Source organism: Gambusia affinis, linkage group LG12, assembly GCF_019740435.1.
Source record: "Gambusia affinis linkage group LG12, SWU_Gaff_1.0, whole genome shotgun sequence".
NCBI classification, from domain to species: domain Eukaryota; kingdom Metazoa; phylum Chordata; class Actinopteri; order Cyprinodontiformes; family Poeciliidae; genus Gambusia; species Gambusia affinis.
The window spans coordinates 10,248,779-10,266,736 of record NC_057879.1 but is presented as its reverse complement, the minus strand read 5'-3'; the positions used below and the strand labels follow the sequence as shown (position 1 = coordinate 10,266,736).

The window sequence follows — 17,958 nt, the reverse complement described above, 5'->3', positions numbered from 1 at the left end:
TAGTCGCAGAGCTCAAAGGGCATGATTAAACCGAGAGGGAGGCACTTACCGCTTATTTCTCCTCCCAACGATGCAGGCCAACTTTTAGACAGCACACATGAAACCCAACTTTGGTAGAAGTTAGTATCAGCGCATTCTTGGTAGTGAAAACAATTACATCTAACTTATATTTAATCTACATTGTTCTCTATGAAACAGGTCACACCTGATGCTGATGAGCATAACTGTCATAGCTTTTTGGGGATGTAAAAAACTATATTTTTAGGGTGGAAGGATTTTAAAATATATATACTAAATGATTTTATTAAGCTTAGTGCCTACAATTTTAATATTGGTCAAGTTGGGTCCATTTCAAAAGCTAAATGTATCCAAGTGTTAGTCATTTGACCCAAACTGTCACCTTCAGAAAACATGAAATTGATTACAGGATGTTCTTAAGCATCCCTGCGTCTATAATGGGTGAAGCCACACAATGGGTAGAATAATGAAAATGGCTCGAAACTCTTCGAATTTACCTCAAATCAACAGATAGCTGGTTGAAGCCTGAATGCAACTGGGTGGACCAGTTGGATAATAAACACATCATTGGTCTTAGAATGGAAGAAGAAGGCTGACATTAAGTATCTGGAATCGCCCTGAAAATCTCTTGTGGATTATGCCAAAAAAGCTGCATCCAGGAAACCAAACTGTTTAAATGAGCTCTGTCAGTTCTGCCAAGAAAACTATCCACTTATAACTATGCCAGGATGTTTTTGATGGCTACTGAAACACATTTTCTGTGCAAATTGCTAAGTTTTGATCAGGACTGCATAATATTAGGAAAACATTCCATTGCTATGTGATTGTTAATGGGATGACAATGCTGATAATAATTTATCCACATTTCCTCCACTGAATACCTTGTTTTCCATTATCACAACGTCCCCACCAGACTCCAGGAGCCACTAAACCCTCTCTGTTGTGCACATGAAGAACAGCAAAAGTGGCCAAAATTATCATTGGAAAGAAGAGCTTTAATGCGCAGGCTTTATAAAAGTATAGCCTATTAAAAATAGCACCCAAACAGTTCTGTATAATTGCTATTGTTGACACACTATCATTGTGTCTAGTTGTATATATTTTTGCCTAAATATTGAGTTTTTGCACTCTGTGGATTAAAGTACTATTTGATAACTTAATAAAACAGCATAAGGAATGTTTTAAGAATATTAGAAAACAAAGATGCTAAATAAAATGTTGATAATGTTGACTTCCCTTAGTCATTTTTATTTCTATCAATGTCGTTTTGATGGTTTGTTCATACATTCAGAAATATGAATATGTTTTATTTCCTTGGAGGGTGTTTACTTTTCCACATGACTGTCTTTTGTGGCGTTGGTACACAGATAAGGGAGAATGTGGCAGATGAGCACCCTGTGGTCTCAGCATGTGGTAGCGTGGATTAAATGTATCACTGTGTGTACTTAAGATAGTGTAAAAGGATCAAAGTCTCTTACCAGCTGCAGCTTAAAGCTCAGTTGCCAGGAGTTCTATAATCCTGCTGTTTTCACTCTTTGTATGTGACCACTTGACTTTGTTTAGTGCAAAAAAAAAAAAAACTCCATCTGTGGAAGTTTGAGAGTTGCAAGGGCTGTGGTGTTCGTTATAATCTAGGTATGCATTGTTATGTGACTCTTCATGGATCTGTATACCCATCCCTGAGTTGGAAATTAAATCTTACTACTTCCTCCAGATTAAATTGAAAAACATGAGAGATAGCTTGAACTTCTATCCTGCGCTGCCGCCTTTAGGTGCAGGAGATTTATCTCCCGCTCTACCCTCTGGTCTGTAACTAATCCCTGAGATATCCTCCCATCTTTTTCTTTCTCATTGTAGAGTCTTTTTTCCCTGAACTCTTTCTTTTTTTATTCCTTTACTTCCTCCCCAAGCTCTCATCTAGCCCCACTTACAAAAAATGCCTCCTAACACTCCCCACTGCACACACTCATGCACACGCGCGCAAAGACACTTTTTAACCAGTGCACTGCTCTTAGACCCTGCATTTTGCCAACCCCTTCACGTATGTGTCTGCAGATCCCCGTCTTCCTGTATGTGGAGCACACAAACACACAATGCATTCTCTCTGACATTGTGTTCATAAAGCCCGATGGCCTAACTCCACTGGCCGCCGCCGTAGTTTATCTTTGCCCGTCAGGTGACATAGTTCCTGTCATTTCATCACTCTGCATGAAGACAAAAAAAACATGCAAACCCAAGTCCACGCAAACAGACATGAACACACAGCGACCAGTGCTAGCCGGTTGCCGAGGGCTGTTTCTGAAATGACTGGCTAACCACCAAGAGTTACATGGACTGGTTGAACTCGATCAGTCAATAGTCCATCACCCCTGGTTCTCTCCGTCATGGTGGTTTGGATGTAGCCGCGGGCTGTCTGGGTAAGTCAGTGTGTTTGTGATTCCGAAAGCATAACAAACAGGTATAAAGAGACATGGAGACAGAAACGGGGAGACGGAGTGAAGGGAAGCACTGAAATATTTATCCACAGATTAGGGAAATTGTTCTCCAATAATGCAGTCATCTATTTAGTCCTAACGACTCGCCACAAGCTGATTGACTATCTTTAATACTGCAACGGTCTAGACTAAAGTGAAGCTGCATCATTCATGGTGTTAAAACGCATGAAGACAATCTCTGTTTTTCTCATTTCAGTGTCAAAACACAAGACAGACACTAGCAGAGATTATTCTGTTGTCTTTTCTTGTTCAAGAGTCGGCTGTGCCAACACTAAGCAAGACCTACCATCTGCACACTAAATACTGGTTGTTGGACTACACATTTAATTACTTTTGCTGCTTTGTTTTGAATTATGTCTGCCTTTGTGACTTCTTTAGCCACTAAATAGATTATGTGAAATGGGTGCATCTAGATAAAAATGGAATGTCATGGAGAAGTGATGTTTTTTAAGCATTGATTTAATTTCCTCCGTAGCTATGGCTGACAGCCAATAGAAATTCAAAGTTCAGTTTCTGAGAAGATGAGAAGATTACAGATAACCTATAATGAAGATTTTAAAAAAGAAATTCCAACCAGCTATAAAGTGTCCATGCACTGGACAATACATGGACTTTACTTGTTTGAGGCCTCTTCATGAATTACTTTAACTCGTGTACATTGATGGGTCTGGTGTCTCTCATCTTCCTCTTGAAGATGCTCCAAAGATTCTCTAAGCAGGACTAGAAACACAGACTCGTGCTGCTGTCTGCATACCTTTTGAAGTTTTTCCAAATTTTTGAATGCACCTTTGAAAGGTTGCAGTTGTTCCTGTTGCTTGTGAAGCTATTTCTACCACATTTTCTCCTTCAGTTCTATTCATAACTTTGCATACGACCCTCTGTGAGCAGCGAGCTCATTGAGAAGAGCCTTTTTGTGGTTCAACCTACCCTGACTTTAATTGGCTATAAGTAATATTCAGATTTTACGATGAACTGAATTTCAAGTTTTCATTAATTAACAGAAATAGGTGCTTAACACGTCTTTAAAACTGCTTGTGTGTAGTATATATATATATATTTTAACTTTATTATTGAAATATCTTACATTTTTAAGTTTATTCTGATGTACCTGAATGTCTTTTTTCAAGGCAAGCGATGAATAAAGTATCCATATACTATGTATAATATATATTTTCCAGTCACATTATAAGTGTTAATGTGTGCATAATTAAAAATTATGATTTCATTGTAAAGCCCCATGCAGATCTGACGTCATTTCATTTCTTCTAAAGTTGGCTTGTAAAATGTGATGTTTCTAAGCACTCAGAGGAGATGATTTAGGGACAATCTGGACTGCACGAAGTTACATTTTCATCACATTTCTATTGTTCTAATACACAAACATGTAGAATCTCCTTTCTTGTTGATGTACGCTCGTTTTCATCTCCTCTATAGGCAATTATTCTGCCTGTAAAAACACTCATTTTCTGCAGGTATGTGCTTACAGCCTACAAGGCAATCAAGCTCATTGGTGTTGCAGAATGGCAACTTAAATTACTGTAATTATGCAACATATCTTAAATGGAATAACAGGAATTTTATAGTAAATCTAAACTGTTTGCTCAGATTTACTATAAAATCTGTTTGGAAAATCACGTATGCGCTTACATATATGTATATAAAGTTTAGTTTGTTGTATTATATGCAGGGTTGTTGACACGAGAATATAGCTTATATAATCACAGAAGATTGGTCTACATTTTCAAAGCATAGTTTTAAGGTTGTCAGTTTTTATTTCACAGAATCAAAATACTAACCATAAAGCTAAGCTTCTTGGGGCAAAGTCACTAATAAACATAACCTCTGAATGCATTGCACAAAACAAGTTGGTGTTTGTCCTGTTGAAGTATTTGCTTTCTATTTCAGACTTCTATCCATCTAAGAGAGGATACTTATTGTTAATTTTAACCATGTCATCCTACAGTGTTGTTTTAATTTGTGAAGAGAAAGCTTAAGCTCGCTGGCTAATTAAAACCAAAATGTTCCATGTTTTGTGTATTTAAATTTCCTCCTAAATGAGCAAACTGAAAGGAAACGAAACCACTTACACACAGAAGCATGCTTCTTTCTAACCAGAGCTCATAAGAAATCCATTTCCTAATGACTCCGTCTTTATTTCTTCCCGCAGCACCAGCTGTCATTCCACAAACTGTTAAGAAAATGAATGTTGTGAAGTTGTTTGAAAACTAAAGCAGGTACAGGCATAGATTATTAGTGATGGCTTGCACGTCCTGACTAAAAACACATTTCAAAGACAAATAAACTCCCATATAAAATGTCTTTAGGATTTATTGGTGTTGAATCTGTACAATGGTTTCTTAATAAACATTGTATATGTGCTTGCTTTTTCATCGTTCGTTGACTAGTTTCTTACATGAAGCAACCAAATTTACTTTCATGTTAGGTTTTCTTCTTCTTTTGAGTCTTTTGTTCTTTTAAAACAATCTCACTATTAGGCAGTGGTAAGTGGCACTTCTCAAAGCTGTTTACATAAACCTCCCAATACCCTGTAATAGATAATGCTATCACCATGGCACAGTGAACTTTAACTTCTGGATGAGTTGATCTTCAGCCAGCGATATTATACAACATGCTATGTCCTGATGCAGTTAAACTCTGTTTATTTTACTCCTTTCATCCCCATTCACATGCACTATAAAGACTAGGAAGCATTTAAAGTAGCATACATATTTCAGTGACTTTAAAGGTCTGTATGTTCCATAAAAGATGCTTTGTTTTCTTACTTATACCTCCATATTACATGTCATTTAATGCACCTGAACACATGGCAAGACAGGAAGCATGAAAGGTGTCAAATTCTTGCTAATGCCACACGTCCTTATCAGCTCAACCAGAGATTGTATCCAGCACCAGAATCACCTCAAAGAGTTACTCAAATGACTTTTTATGGTTTAGTCAACTTAATCCCGCAACCATTACTAATTGCATTTTCCGTTTCCCCGGTCATCTGTTAATAACAACTTTTCTAAATGAAAATGCCCTGTGAAAATCAGCCATGAGGTCTGCTAGCTAGAACACCTTGGATCAGAGAAGAAAACGTCCAATGGCGGCAAAACCAGTTTTTCTTTTACATTTATTTTTGTTGAGAAACTTGGACTGTAGACTCGTTCAGTTTTAAAGTGACCCTGCCAGCAACTTTAACCTCCCTAGGGTCAATCCTCACGCTACATTAATAGCATCATACATGGATTGGCAACTGTTTTCTTACCATATGGAAGATCTTTGCGTTTTAAGTGCTTTAGGCCAGTATTTGCCTTCAGTAATATTCTCTTGCATATTACTTCTTGCTTAAAAATAAATCTGTAGATTTTTTTTCACTGTGTTAGAAAGATGGAAGGAAAATGACTGGTGAAGGAACAGAATGTGTGCCGTAAGCTGTTCTGAAAATAAATATGTTTATATTTGTATTGCTTTATGTTTGCATAAAGCAAATGCTTCATAACAGCTGAGACACTTTTTATTGGTTTATTTATTTTTTTAAATGTGTTTGTTTTTTGTTGTTCACTATCCAAATTTTTCAAAGTGATAAAATGTGCCACTCTAGTATATTTTGCAATATTTAAGAACAGCCTGTCCACTCTCAAACTCTCTTATGTTGTCACTGTGCCTCTCTGTGAGCTACATTTAGGACAGAGTTGAAGTAATTTCCTGCATCTGTCCTGGTAAAGTACTGTTGGCACAGATTTTTTTTTTGTTGTTGCTGTAATTGAATTGGATGTCTTGGAGCAAGGACAGCTGTTTTCTGCTCCCTTTTGAAACATTATTCCTCCTGTTGACTTCTAGATGTTTGAGATTGTTCAAAGGGAACTGAACCGACGTCGCGGGCTTGCAGATTTTGGTATCAACTAAATGTTGCAGTGTTGCGCTCACTGTGGATTTGAGTTCTCTCTCTTGGATTAAAATCGTGTTGAAGTTTTTTCTAAAAAAAAGTTTCTTTCATTCACGAATGCATCCTGCGACCTTTGTCAGTCACAGTCATCATGGAGATCTTAAATGTGTTCAAAATGTCCAAATGTGACTGAGATTCTTTCGCTTGGAATGTGGCAAGTGCAGGAATAAATAGAAACACTGACGGTTTACACCTGTCACCTGATAACCAGAAACATGACAGGCAGCAAAAGAATAAGAAAGACACTGCAGAGTGGGCTGGGATAACAGATTTATTATGACAGGCAGTGATAGGCAAAGGATCAGAGACAGACGGTAAGAGACTTTTAAAAATGTCAGATTTGGAGCAGATGATGTGGAGATTTAAGGCGACAGAATTGTTTTTTTTAAAGAACAGCAGAGCAACCTTTGTGAGTGGATTGACTCGACGTGTCTGCCATCTAGCACTTTCAATGTCAAAAGAACAACTGATGGAGAAAAGGAGGATGTATTCTCTCGGCGTTGGTTATCTGGGAACTTGAATACATTACATATGTTCAGCATTAGTCGTTTATGTGGCTGGTGAGACTAGTGTGCCAGAGATTTGGCATAAAAATACAAAAGTAATAAGAGAGCTAGTTTCAACACATTGCACGAACAAAAGACAAATTCATCTTCCCTCCACTAAATCAGAGTAGAATCCTTTAAGCAAAAGATGGAAATCCTCATGTTCTTAGTGGCGCTTTTGTTTTAGAAAGTGAGGAATTTCCACAAGGGGCAGCAAGAAGGTGAGGTTCAGAATAAATGAATAAAAAGGCACTGATATATGGCATTTAAGTCAATACTCTGCCGAATGTTAAAAATTGCAGATATTTCATTACCCTCATTATAATGAAAAAGTGTAAATTTTATGTCTGGCAAGTACAGAATATAAAAAATATATAAAAACATACATATTGTAACAGGGATTGTTACATCAATGTATTCATGCCTGAAGGCCTGTATATATATAAATATATATAACTGCTGACCTTTAGAAATGCATATCTGTTAAAGCTTGTGAGTCTCTATAAAAACCTTTATTTTCCATTTTTTGCAACCTGCATTTGAACTTCTAATCAGAAAACCATGTGCTCTATGCCAAAAGAAATGAGGAATTCCCATTTAAGCTTCCAAAGTTTTCCTACCTCATTTGACTGACAGAAGCAAAAACAAATACCATCAACTAACACACAGCTAAGTGTGTAATTAGTGAACTAATTATTTTTCCTGTTCACACTAGATTGTTTCAGCTGAATTATATTTATTGTGCGATACATATATGGAACATTGTTGATTTGTGCGTTTCGTTTTTGAGTGAAAATGTGTTTAGCAGACAGTGTGGAGTGTGTCCACGGTGGAATTCCTTCACATTTATTTTGCAAAAGAGAACCGAAATGCCATATATTACCCAAAACTAGATGTGAACAGATGGAAGGGGTCATTGTCGCCAGGCAGTCATGGTTCAGATTTCCCTCTGAAAGTGTGTTAAAAATGGTGAAATGAGTTTAAATTTGTCGTCTGTTTATCTTGGCCATTTGTCACGTGATCTGCGGAGTGGGACTGCTTCTAATTCAATCCAGTCAGCCACACTGCCACCCATTTCCCCTCTGCACAGCTGCTCTCGTCTCCTGCTGCTTTCTGTTAATGGAGATATCACCTTCTCTCTCCCCGTCCCCGTTCTCTGCTCTGTCTTTGTTGTCCTCTTTCCATCCACTCCACTTTCACTTGACTTCTTTCAAATCCTTCAGCTGTGCTTCTTCATTTGCGCACTCACCGAGACTAATCGACACTAACCCGTCACTGAGAGCACTCTGCGACTTATTTTTGTGCAGAAACTAATCAGTCATTGTTGATTATCCGTGACACGTTTTCTACCTCCCGCTCCCAACATGCTGTTCAACGGCAAATAATTCCTAATGTGGGATAAAGTGGAAAAGGCAGACCAGAAAGAAAACAAATTAAGTTTATTCCTGAGTGTAATTTTGGAGAGCATGAAGACAGAGTTTCATCCAGCACAACCTAATATTTCCTTGCAGTGTATACTAAATGTTGTACCCTAAATAGTTGAACTGTTGAAGGAGTAAGCCACGTTTATGTTGATCTCATATTCTGTCCTAAACTGATTTTAACTATGAATTCTTGACCTTTTCATTTAGCATTGTGGTTTACAAATAAAACCAGAAATATAAAAAAGATATCAATGGGAAATGGTAATCAGTGTAGTCAAAATAAATTTTATTATTAATAAAAGTAAGATCAATCTACTAATTTAATTAAACTGAATAAAGAAAAGTCAAGTAAAGTGCAAAGATGTGAACACAAAGTCTTAACCCATTATTATCTAAAGTAAATAAAGGTCCCACATCTGCCAGAAATTTGTTGATCCATCAGAAGTTTAAGGAAGCGAATTTTGATTCAATTTTCCACTTTAACCTGAGACGGGAAGGAAAAAGAAAAGATGATCTCAGAGTCTGGGAACCAGTGGGGATCCGTCAACTTTCAGCAGCAGAACTAAAAAAGAATTGAGCACATCAGCAAAATCAGAATGTTTTCTCACTTATGGGAAGCTGCAGGGCCTCTGCAGATGTGTGGTTTGACGCCCCCTCTCTTCAGCTTGGCTGATGGGGAAATTTTGGCACAAACAGCAAACGTTCAACAAGGTCACTCGTACAAAAAAAAAAAAGCTGCTGGCTGTGGCTTGCATCTTTAGGATGTATTACTATTTGTTCACCTCCAAGTCATCACCATTTTGGATATAAAGAGATAAGAAAGTGTAAGTGAAACTAGTCCATGTGACAAAGTGGTTCAGTTTTTCTTCACCACTTGTCCCTTATTCTTATTTTTGATACATTTACTTTCTGTAACTGGTCATAATGCTTAAATTTAAACATTAGTTTGCAACCTTGCTTCATTGACTATCCCGGGTTTGTTTGTGTTAGCATTATGTTGCAGTTTCAATCTATTTATATGTTCAGTTTAAAGCTACTACTGCTGGATTATTGGTTGAACTTGTTTATTTTGTTTCAAAGTATATTCATGGTATTTGTGTTCTATTTACTTACCATTATCCCTTGTAGATCAGCAGCAGGTCAGAAGTATGGGAGTGTTTCCTGCTTAGATGTCTGAATGATGTCACTGATTACCTTGCTGGGTTCCACCAATTAGAGGGTTCTTTGTATTATTGCTTTGTTTGTTTTTCTTTAAAGTAACTTTGGAGTTATCTTGTATTATAGGGTTTATTTTGCAGACTATTTCATTATGTTGATGAGTTTATAAATTAAATTAATAATGTTATTCTTGTTTCTGTGTAGATTTTTTTTTTTACCTGTTTAATTGTGGCTTGGTCCACTTATGTGCAGGTGTGTTGTCAATTGGCTTTAAAAACAGTGTTTTTGGAAGCTCAAGGGAGGGAAAATGGTTGTCAGAGAATTAAAAACCAAATACAATTGATCAGAAAACCCTGGAACTGTTGGCTGATGCATTTTGTTTCGTTCACCTTGAGGATCCCTGACCACACTATCTTACAGTCCTGCACCAATATGATCTGGTCCAATGCAGCGGAAAAACTTCCCTTCTGTTTTCCTTTGCAGCTCGTCAATCATTTTCTGCTCCCCCTTCAAACTTGTGAACTTCTTATTGTCGTTCTTCTTTGCCATAATTGTTTACTATTGTTTTAAGCCACACAAATGACAAAACACTCTGACGTGTATTGCAGTGGGAGGGTGTTCTCATGTGTGTCTTGTGGCCCTTGAGGGGTGTGTGTGAAAGTACAATAAATAATCTGGATGTACCACCACTAATTAAAGTTCTTACTGAGTGAGACCTGTTTGAAAGCTTTTTCGATTTTTGCTGTAATTTACCGAGTAAGGTTTGATACGTGCTAACATTATGATAATCTGTGTGGAATAAATGGTTAACTGGGCAAAACCTAAAATTCAGCCGAGGGCATTTTGGGAAAAGCAGTCAAATCAGAAAACAAACAAACGAAAAAACTCATTGTGATATTCAGAAAAGGACATTTGGATCTGAAACAAAAGAAGATCAGAAGAAGCTTTACTGGTGGCGATAACATCCATAATTCTTAAACTAAATGTCCTTATCTAATAAGTGTTACTTTGACTTTGATATCTACTCTGCTCTTCAGAGTTGGGATTCAGTACTTTGAGGATGCTGCGTTTTGGTTATTTCAATCATATCACATATTGTGCTAGATAAAAGCAGAGCAGAGATTTGTGTCATTTGCTGATAACAGATATTCATTTCAGAATCGGTATAATTTTCTGTGACGACTCCTCCCATGTCCCCTCTGTCGTTTTCATATTTTTCACTCCCACTTCTCAAAAATACCACATCAGACAATTAACGTCCTGCTCCCTACTCAATATATTCATTCTTTTCTTGGCTTGTGCAAATAAATGTTCCCTTTTCTGTTCTTACCTTTTTCCTGTAGCTATTTTTTCTTTATATTTTTATTATTTATGGCCACGGCCGTCTAGTCTAAATCACACTCATGCATCTGAGCATCATGTCCTTAGGCACCTCTGAATAATGCCGTGCTGAAGTTGTTTTTCCCGTAGGCTTATAGACTGAGCAAATGCTATCTAGAAGTATGGGACGCCAATTATACACAGCAGCGTTTCCTCTTGCCTTTGCCTGTTTTGATGTAGTCAGCAGGAAGGAAATGAAAAAAAGATTTGTTTTGTGTGGTGTCCCACTGCAATTAGGGCACATCTGTGTCTCAAACACAGCCTTTAAGATTGGAAAGCTACCAGTGGACGTCCTACATAGGACTGTGCACAAACCCAAATTAAATCAACCTTTCTAAAAACTAATTGTCTTCACAACTGGGGTTTTAAGTCTTTTAGTTGGTGAAGATCAGAGTTTATGGACCCTTTAATGTGTTTGGAGGGGGAGCACAATAAATTACTGCAATCTGCAAATCTTATAATACAGAGAAATGGTTCTGTATGGGAGGAATTAATGTTCTGGGAATAAACCAATGGTCAACTCTGACTTAGATCTGCCTAAAGGGAATTTAAATGAAGTGTTCAAATGTGCTTATTTTTTTTACATCACTAACTGGATCTTTCATTTAAGCTGTGGCTCTTTAAGTTTATACTCATAGCTCTCATGACTCTCATAGAAAGACATTCTGAGAGGTTGTGTGTGTGCGTGTGTGTGTGTGCGGGTGCGTGCGTGTGTGTGTGTGTGTGTAAACTATTGGTTTCCTCTTGAATTGTTCCTGTGGTTCAGTAATGTTTTACATTATTATTTCTGGGTGTTAATTTTGCTTCACTTTACAGTCCCTCGACAACACTAAAGTGAATGTAAAGAAGTATATAGGTGGAGCATTTTATGTCGGGTCAGTAGAGCATTCATTGACTTCAGGTTTGTAATGACATCTAGAGGAGTTCTGCTGATTGCTTTTCTATTTAGCAGACATAAAGCTTCAATACTTCTTAATTGCTCTTCTCCCTGGCCTACAAGATAATAACTTATAGTTGTTAAATATGTCATAGACTTTGGATAGTTAATGTTACATAATGTTGAACGCTACATTATTATGATTAAGGCCTTTGTGCTCTTTGAACTTTTTCACATTTTGCATCATGACTGCCATGCATAAATGAGAAGTGGAAAGAAAATAAGACAAGCCTTTTATTTATTTTTTTAACAAATAAAACATAAGAAAAGTGTGAGGAGTCTTTACCCTGACACCCCAAAATGAAATCCAGTTTAATTTACTGCTTTTAAACCCTCCCCATTTAGTAAATAGTCCATTTGTGTGTACTTCATTAAAAGTACAGCTGCAGGCCTAGTAGGCTTTGTTAGAGAATATTAGTGAACAAACAACATTATTAAGGGTTATGAACACAGCAGACGGCTCAGAGATGAGGTAATATTCCAAGCACTGTTCAATCAATGATCTGAAAATGGAAAGAATATAACATACTGCATATCTAAGGAGAACCATGTTGATACAGTTCATCACCATGGATACACCATCCCCATCATGAAACATGATGGTGCAGGGACGCCTGAATTCAGCAGATACAGGGAAACTGGGTGGAGATAAATACATGGCCGTACTGAGCGAGGTTCTGTCGGGGGTTTACCAGCAGGACGACAACCTAAAACAAAAACCCAGAGCTACAATAATTTTGAATGGCCCAGTCAAAGTCCAGATCAAATCCTGTTACATGCTACAAAAGGCTTCCGGGGAAGATTATGTGAAAAGGTGGTTCAATAATTAAAATACACCACACAAAATGTTAACCATGCATCATTTTCCCTCAACTTTATTACACTGAGCTGGTTACTGTAAGGAAATGCCAGTAACATTATTGAATGTGAAAGGACTATTGGGGAGGAGTGTGAATACTTTTGCACATCACTGTAGCTTCCAAGCTGCTGTGAGATTGGTCAGTGTGGGCTTTTAAACATGGTATGATGATCTTACATAGAAGACGTGGCATGTATGCAGTTATACGGTGTTAAAAATGTCAGAGCCTTAGCATTCGCCTTCATTGCCAAGACGTAATACATGTCTGTCTTTTCTTAAAGTTAAGAATTTTAAAGCTAAGCTTTTCAATTTACTGACATTAAACTTTTGTCCCAACTGTGGAAATGATCGATGCCTGCAATATTTTTTATAATTAACCATCTGCACAGTGCTGTAGTCATTTCTGTTGCTTTCTGACAGCAAACACAAACTTCTAATGAGTTTAGTAGAGAATGTTTCCAGCGTGGAAAACTTGGACTGATTGTGACCATCATATCCGCTCACACTCTGCTTAAAACCGCTACACACAAAGTCCTTTTAGCTCTTAAGCTGCCATTAATTACTGTTAGAAGTGTAATATAAGAGTCAGCGATTACCAATGAAGCATTTATCACCTCCTAAGCAGAACAAAAGGCTGTGAACCATCCTCATCGCTTTAAGTGGTAAAGAACATCAAAAACACTTTTTCTATATGGATATGTAGCTTTAAAAGCAAGAAAGGGTTTTTTTATTTCACTTCATTAGAGAAACTAAGAATTATTCTATAATATTTGACACACTTTGACAATAAGGCAATACTTGTGTCAGGTTAAGATAATTAGCCTGAGAATGTTTTTTGTGGGAAAAAAAAAAGTTTCAAACATTTGCGTAAAATGAAAATGCGTTCAGTCAGAAATAATTGGATACAAGTCTATACTTGTTCTGTTAATGAAGGTTGTGTTAAGGTGGCGAGACAGGATATTCTATCTCGAGACAGAAATTGTATAGACTTAAGACAAAACCAAAACTAATTAGCATGGATATGGAAAGTGTTTTGTTATTTATAAATCATAGCTCAAGTGTGTAATTCACAGGGCAGTCAAATGTGTTGTTGTGTTTATTCAGCATTTAGGGCTTATTTTACCTTTAATTCACAATATAGACCGAGCTTTTCTAAGTTTCACGACACACCAGCAATACGAGTCTAACAGTATAAACTAAGGCTAATAGCAAACCTTTAAATGTTTTCACATGTCATCACATTTCAGCTAGAAATTCCAACCTAGGTCACAATTTTAGAAGTGGAACGAAGATGATGGATGGTTTTGGGATTTTTTCACAAAAGTCTAGAAAACTGGGGTATGCATTTGCAGTGGAGCAGGTGACCGTCAGTGAAAGGTTTTCAGTTCAAATCTTTCCTTCTGGCTGCCTGTGCAGGTTTTTTTTTTCTGGATTACCAACAGACAACTTTGACCAACACTCCTGTCCCTGTTTAAAAAAAAGAAAAGAAAAAAAAAGAAAAAGTGTTCCCACAGTCTGATGCTTCCTCCTCTATGTTCCACTACGACGACTGTGTGTTTTGCTGTGTTGCCTGCATAGCAGAGAGCAAACTACGAACGACTCTCTTTCAACCAAGAGTTTTCTCGTCACTATTTTTTGAGCATCATATTTGTGGACTAATAATTGTTCTGCTGACATAATCTTTCACCTGAGTCATGACTCTCCGCAGCTTCTCCAAAGATGCAATAGACCTATTCGCTGATCCTGATTAATTCAATTTGTAGGTCAAAGATGGAGCCTGAAACCATGAAAAGTTCAAAACGTTGAATGTTGTTTCATAACCTAACCCTGCCTTCAACTTCTGCACTTCCTAATTTTGTTTGTCCACTAATATCCTCCAACATCTGAGACCTGACATACCTTGTATTGAGATGAAATTACACGTGTGTTTGATTTTGCGTTGTAAGAATGAGGGGTGCTGGATAAAAAGGATTTCCACACTTTACATATTTTTATGTGCAAAACATTTTGAAAATCATGTACCTTCTTACTGCTACTTCCAATGATAGCCTACGGGTTTGATCCATATATGGTACATATATTAAAAAAAATCTGCACATTTTTTCTTTTATTGCTGTGGCAAAGGTTTAAAAAGTACAAAAGTGTGAATAGTTTTGCCAGGAGCTGTGTGAAAGGCCCTTCAGACAGAATCAACCTTTCATCTCTGACTGCCTTCCATTATTATCTCCCACTCTTGACCCAATATCCATCCTATCCTGGCCTCTTCTGTTACTTTTACAACACACCCTTTCTTCTCTCGCTACTTTCATTTGCTTCTGTCATCTTGCTGCACATTTTGAACTGTGTTCTCCTTTTTCACATTCAGCTGAGAAACAGTCTTGTACTGAGTGTGAGAGGTTTGGGGTGCGTGGGCGTGTGTGTGTGTGTGTGTGTGTGTGAACGTTTACACAGGTTTAATTTCTGCTCATTCTGCCAGGGCACGGAGAGGTCACTGTAGACTTGCACATGCTCTGTCTGCTTCATGACTGGTCGACGGTAGGTTTTGTCATTATTCTTTTAAATGACTAAAATATTGATGCGCTCTGTTGGATAGTTTTTCTCTTCGTTCTTAGTCTTGTGCTACCTGTGCTACTGATCCACTCTCTTTCTTTGCTGCTTTTATCTTTATTGGTCCACATTTTCCCACTAATCCCCCTCAGTGAGCGGTGGAGTACATGTGTAGCACCGAAAGATCACTTCTACCTTTATTTTTTGACTACCTGGCTTATGTTGATGCTGACCTTGAATCTCTAGATCCTGAATTCTTTTTTTATTTTTTTTTATTTTTCCAAATCACACTTATTGTTAAAAAAAGACCCATCAGCTTCAAATTATTCTATAAAAATGACAACAAACAACAACAAAGAAAACCCAATTTCTTATGGAATACTCTATTTAGTGCCTCCCTTGCAAAAATATTTGTGAATCTAGTGTACATTTTCTGCATTTTTCACACTATATTCAACTTACATGCCTTTTATCTGTTACCTCTAAATAAAATATAATGCAATCAATTAGAGGTCATCTAATTAGTAAACAACACGTATTTTACTTATTTATAAACCCAGCTGTTCTGTGGAAGACTCAGAGATTTATTGGAGAACAAGCGGCATCACAAAGACTGAAAAATGTAGCACATAGGTCAGGGGGTAAAGCTGTGGAGACATTTGATTACAAGTTGGGTTATAAAGCTTTATCCCAAGCTTTGAGCTTCTGACACTGCTCTGTTCAGTCCATCAGCAGAAAAACTGTGGCACAAATGAAAACCTTCCAAAATCAAAAAGTGACATGTCAGGCAATGAGAGAATTAATCAAAGAAGCAGCCAAGAGACACATGTCTGCTAGATGAGTTGCAGACATCCACGGCTGAGGTGGGAAAATCTATTGACTGGAAAGCTATTAGTTGTGTACTTCACAAATTTTTCCCTCATGGAAGAAAACCAAAAATCGTCCTATTTGAAGAAAATATACTGAAGATGATGTTCTGCTGAAGCGCGTCCCATAATGGATCTCTCTGGTGTGCATGCATTATGCTGTGTGTGAAGAAATACTAACAATGTACCAATATTACCATGGATACATAAGCCAGTAGACAGCTCTGACCATCACAGAAGAGAAGAAGAAAGAGGCCAGTTTGAGCTTTTCAGTCTGAGAAGAATGGCCTCTGACACCATTTCTTTTGCAGAAACAGGGAACTTGGTCGGAAGTAATGGAAGGTTGTCGGAAAACGTGTTAGTCTGCAAAAGATTTTGAACTTGGGTAAATGTTCACCCCCAACAACATCAACCCAAAAAAAAACCAAAACAACAAAACAAAACATAAAAACAGAATTACAGTTTATATTAAAACAAATTTATGTGTTTCGTCAAAAGGTTTTAACCTAATTTCAATCAAGAATCTGTGGCAGGATTTACAAATTGATGTTCACACCAGCTCTAGATCCACTGAAAAAGTCAAAAATATCAAAGTCTTCAGATTAGACATTTCAAAAGACCTTTTAGCTGTACTGTTATTGAAAGGAGGTTTTCTCAAAGTAGTGACTCGGTGTCTAAATCCAAAACCACGCTTTTCACATCTTTCTCAAATTTTTGAAAACCATGCATCATTGTCCTCCCACTTCATAATAACCTGAAAGGGGAAAAAGTTGAAAGAGTCAGTACTTTTGAAAGGCTCTGTACTTCCCCCCCACCCATTTTAAATCCTTTCTCTGAAAGCTGTTTGACACAGTTATTGGTTTTTGACTTCATGGAGAAGTTTTCTATTCGGGGTTTAGGCATCACCACCCATAAATCTACACTTATTGTTGTTTGCTTTGCCACGGTGTTGGCCTCGTCTGTGTAAAGGACACTTTTTTCTCTTATCAAATAGACGCTTAGAAGAAACTAGGAAATACACAGAGTAGGAACAGTACTGTGGTAGGCTTGAGGACATGACCTGGACACCAGAATGAAAAGATTATTTGTTTCTGCACAAAGAGTTTTTCAAGCCTCCCCATGCTGATATTTGATCCTACACAAAGACACTAATGCTATTTACTAGAAATCACTGTCTTGTTTCCTTTTTTGTGTCTGCATTAGTGTCATATCAGATTTTATACATAGTTGTATTCAATATGCTTTTAGACTGTTTGATAAGTGAATTAGTCTTCTTCAATGTGCAGTCTTGTGCTCTAATGGCTGCAGATGCTTTGTATAATGGCCAAAGACAGAATCCGTTTTTCAGCGGAAATTTTATTATTATTTTTTTTTAAAGAATAGGATGCTGTCTTAATGGATGTTATTAACCACTGCAGCATCTTGGCTCAAGGCTTGGGATCATCTGCCTTGTCTGAGGCAATTTCTATCATTTTAGTCTAGACTGATGTATTTCCGTGGCTCTCTTATAACGGGTTGTGCGTCTGACGCCGTCGCTTCTGCATGTCTCAAAATGGCAGCTACACACAAAGTGCAGAGGACCCAGAATGTGTAAGTGACTTAATGATTCAGCAGCAATTCATGGAGGGGGAAAGTAAATAAGCTAAATAAACAAAATGTAATTAGCATGAAATATTGGCCACTTGGTGTACAGGCTGGAAAGGCTCATGCATATTTATACCCCTTGGCAAATTTAGATTCAAAATATCAAGTTGGAAAAAAAGAAAATTCATTTGCATTT

At 37.4% G+C, this 17,958-nt stretch overlaps 1 protein-coding gene across 1 annotated transcript in view; it reads left to right on the top strand.

Annotated features, from left to right (window-relative positions):
• The window catches only part of clstn2a (calsyntenin 2a), a 157,203-nt gene that overhangs the window by 57,906 nt on the left and 81,339 nt on the right, over positions 1 to 17,958 (top strand). The window lies entirely within an intron of this gene.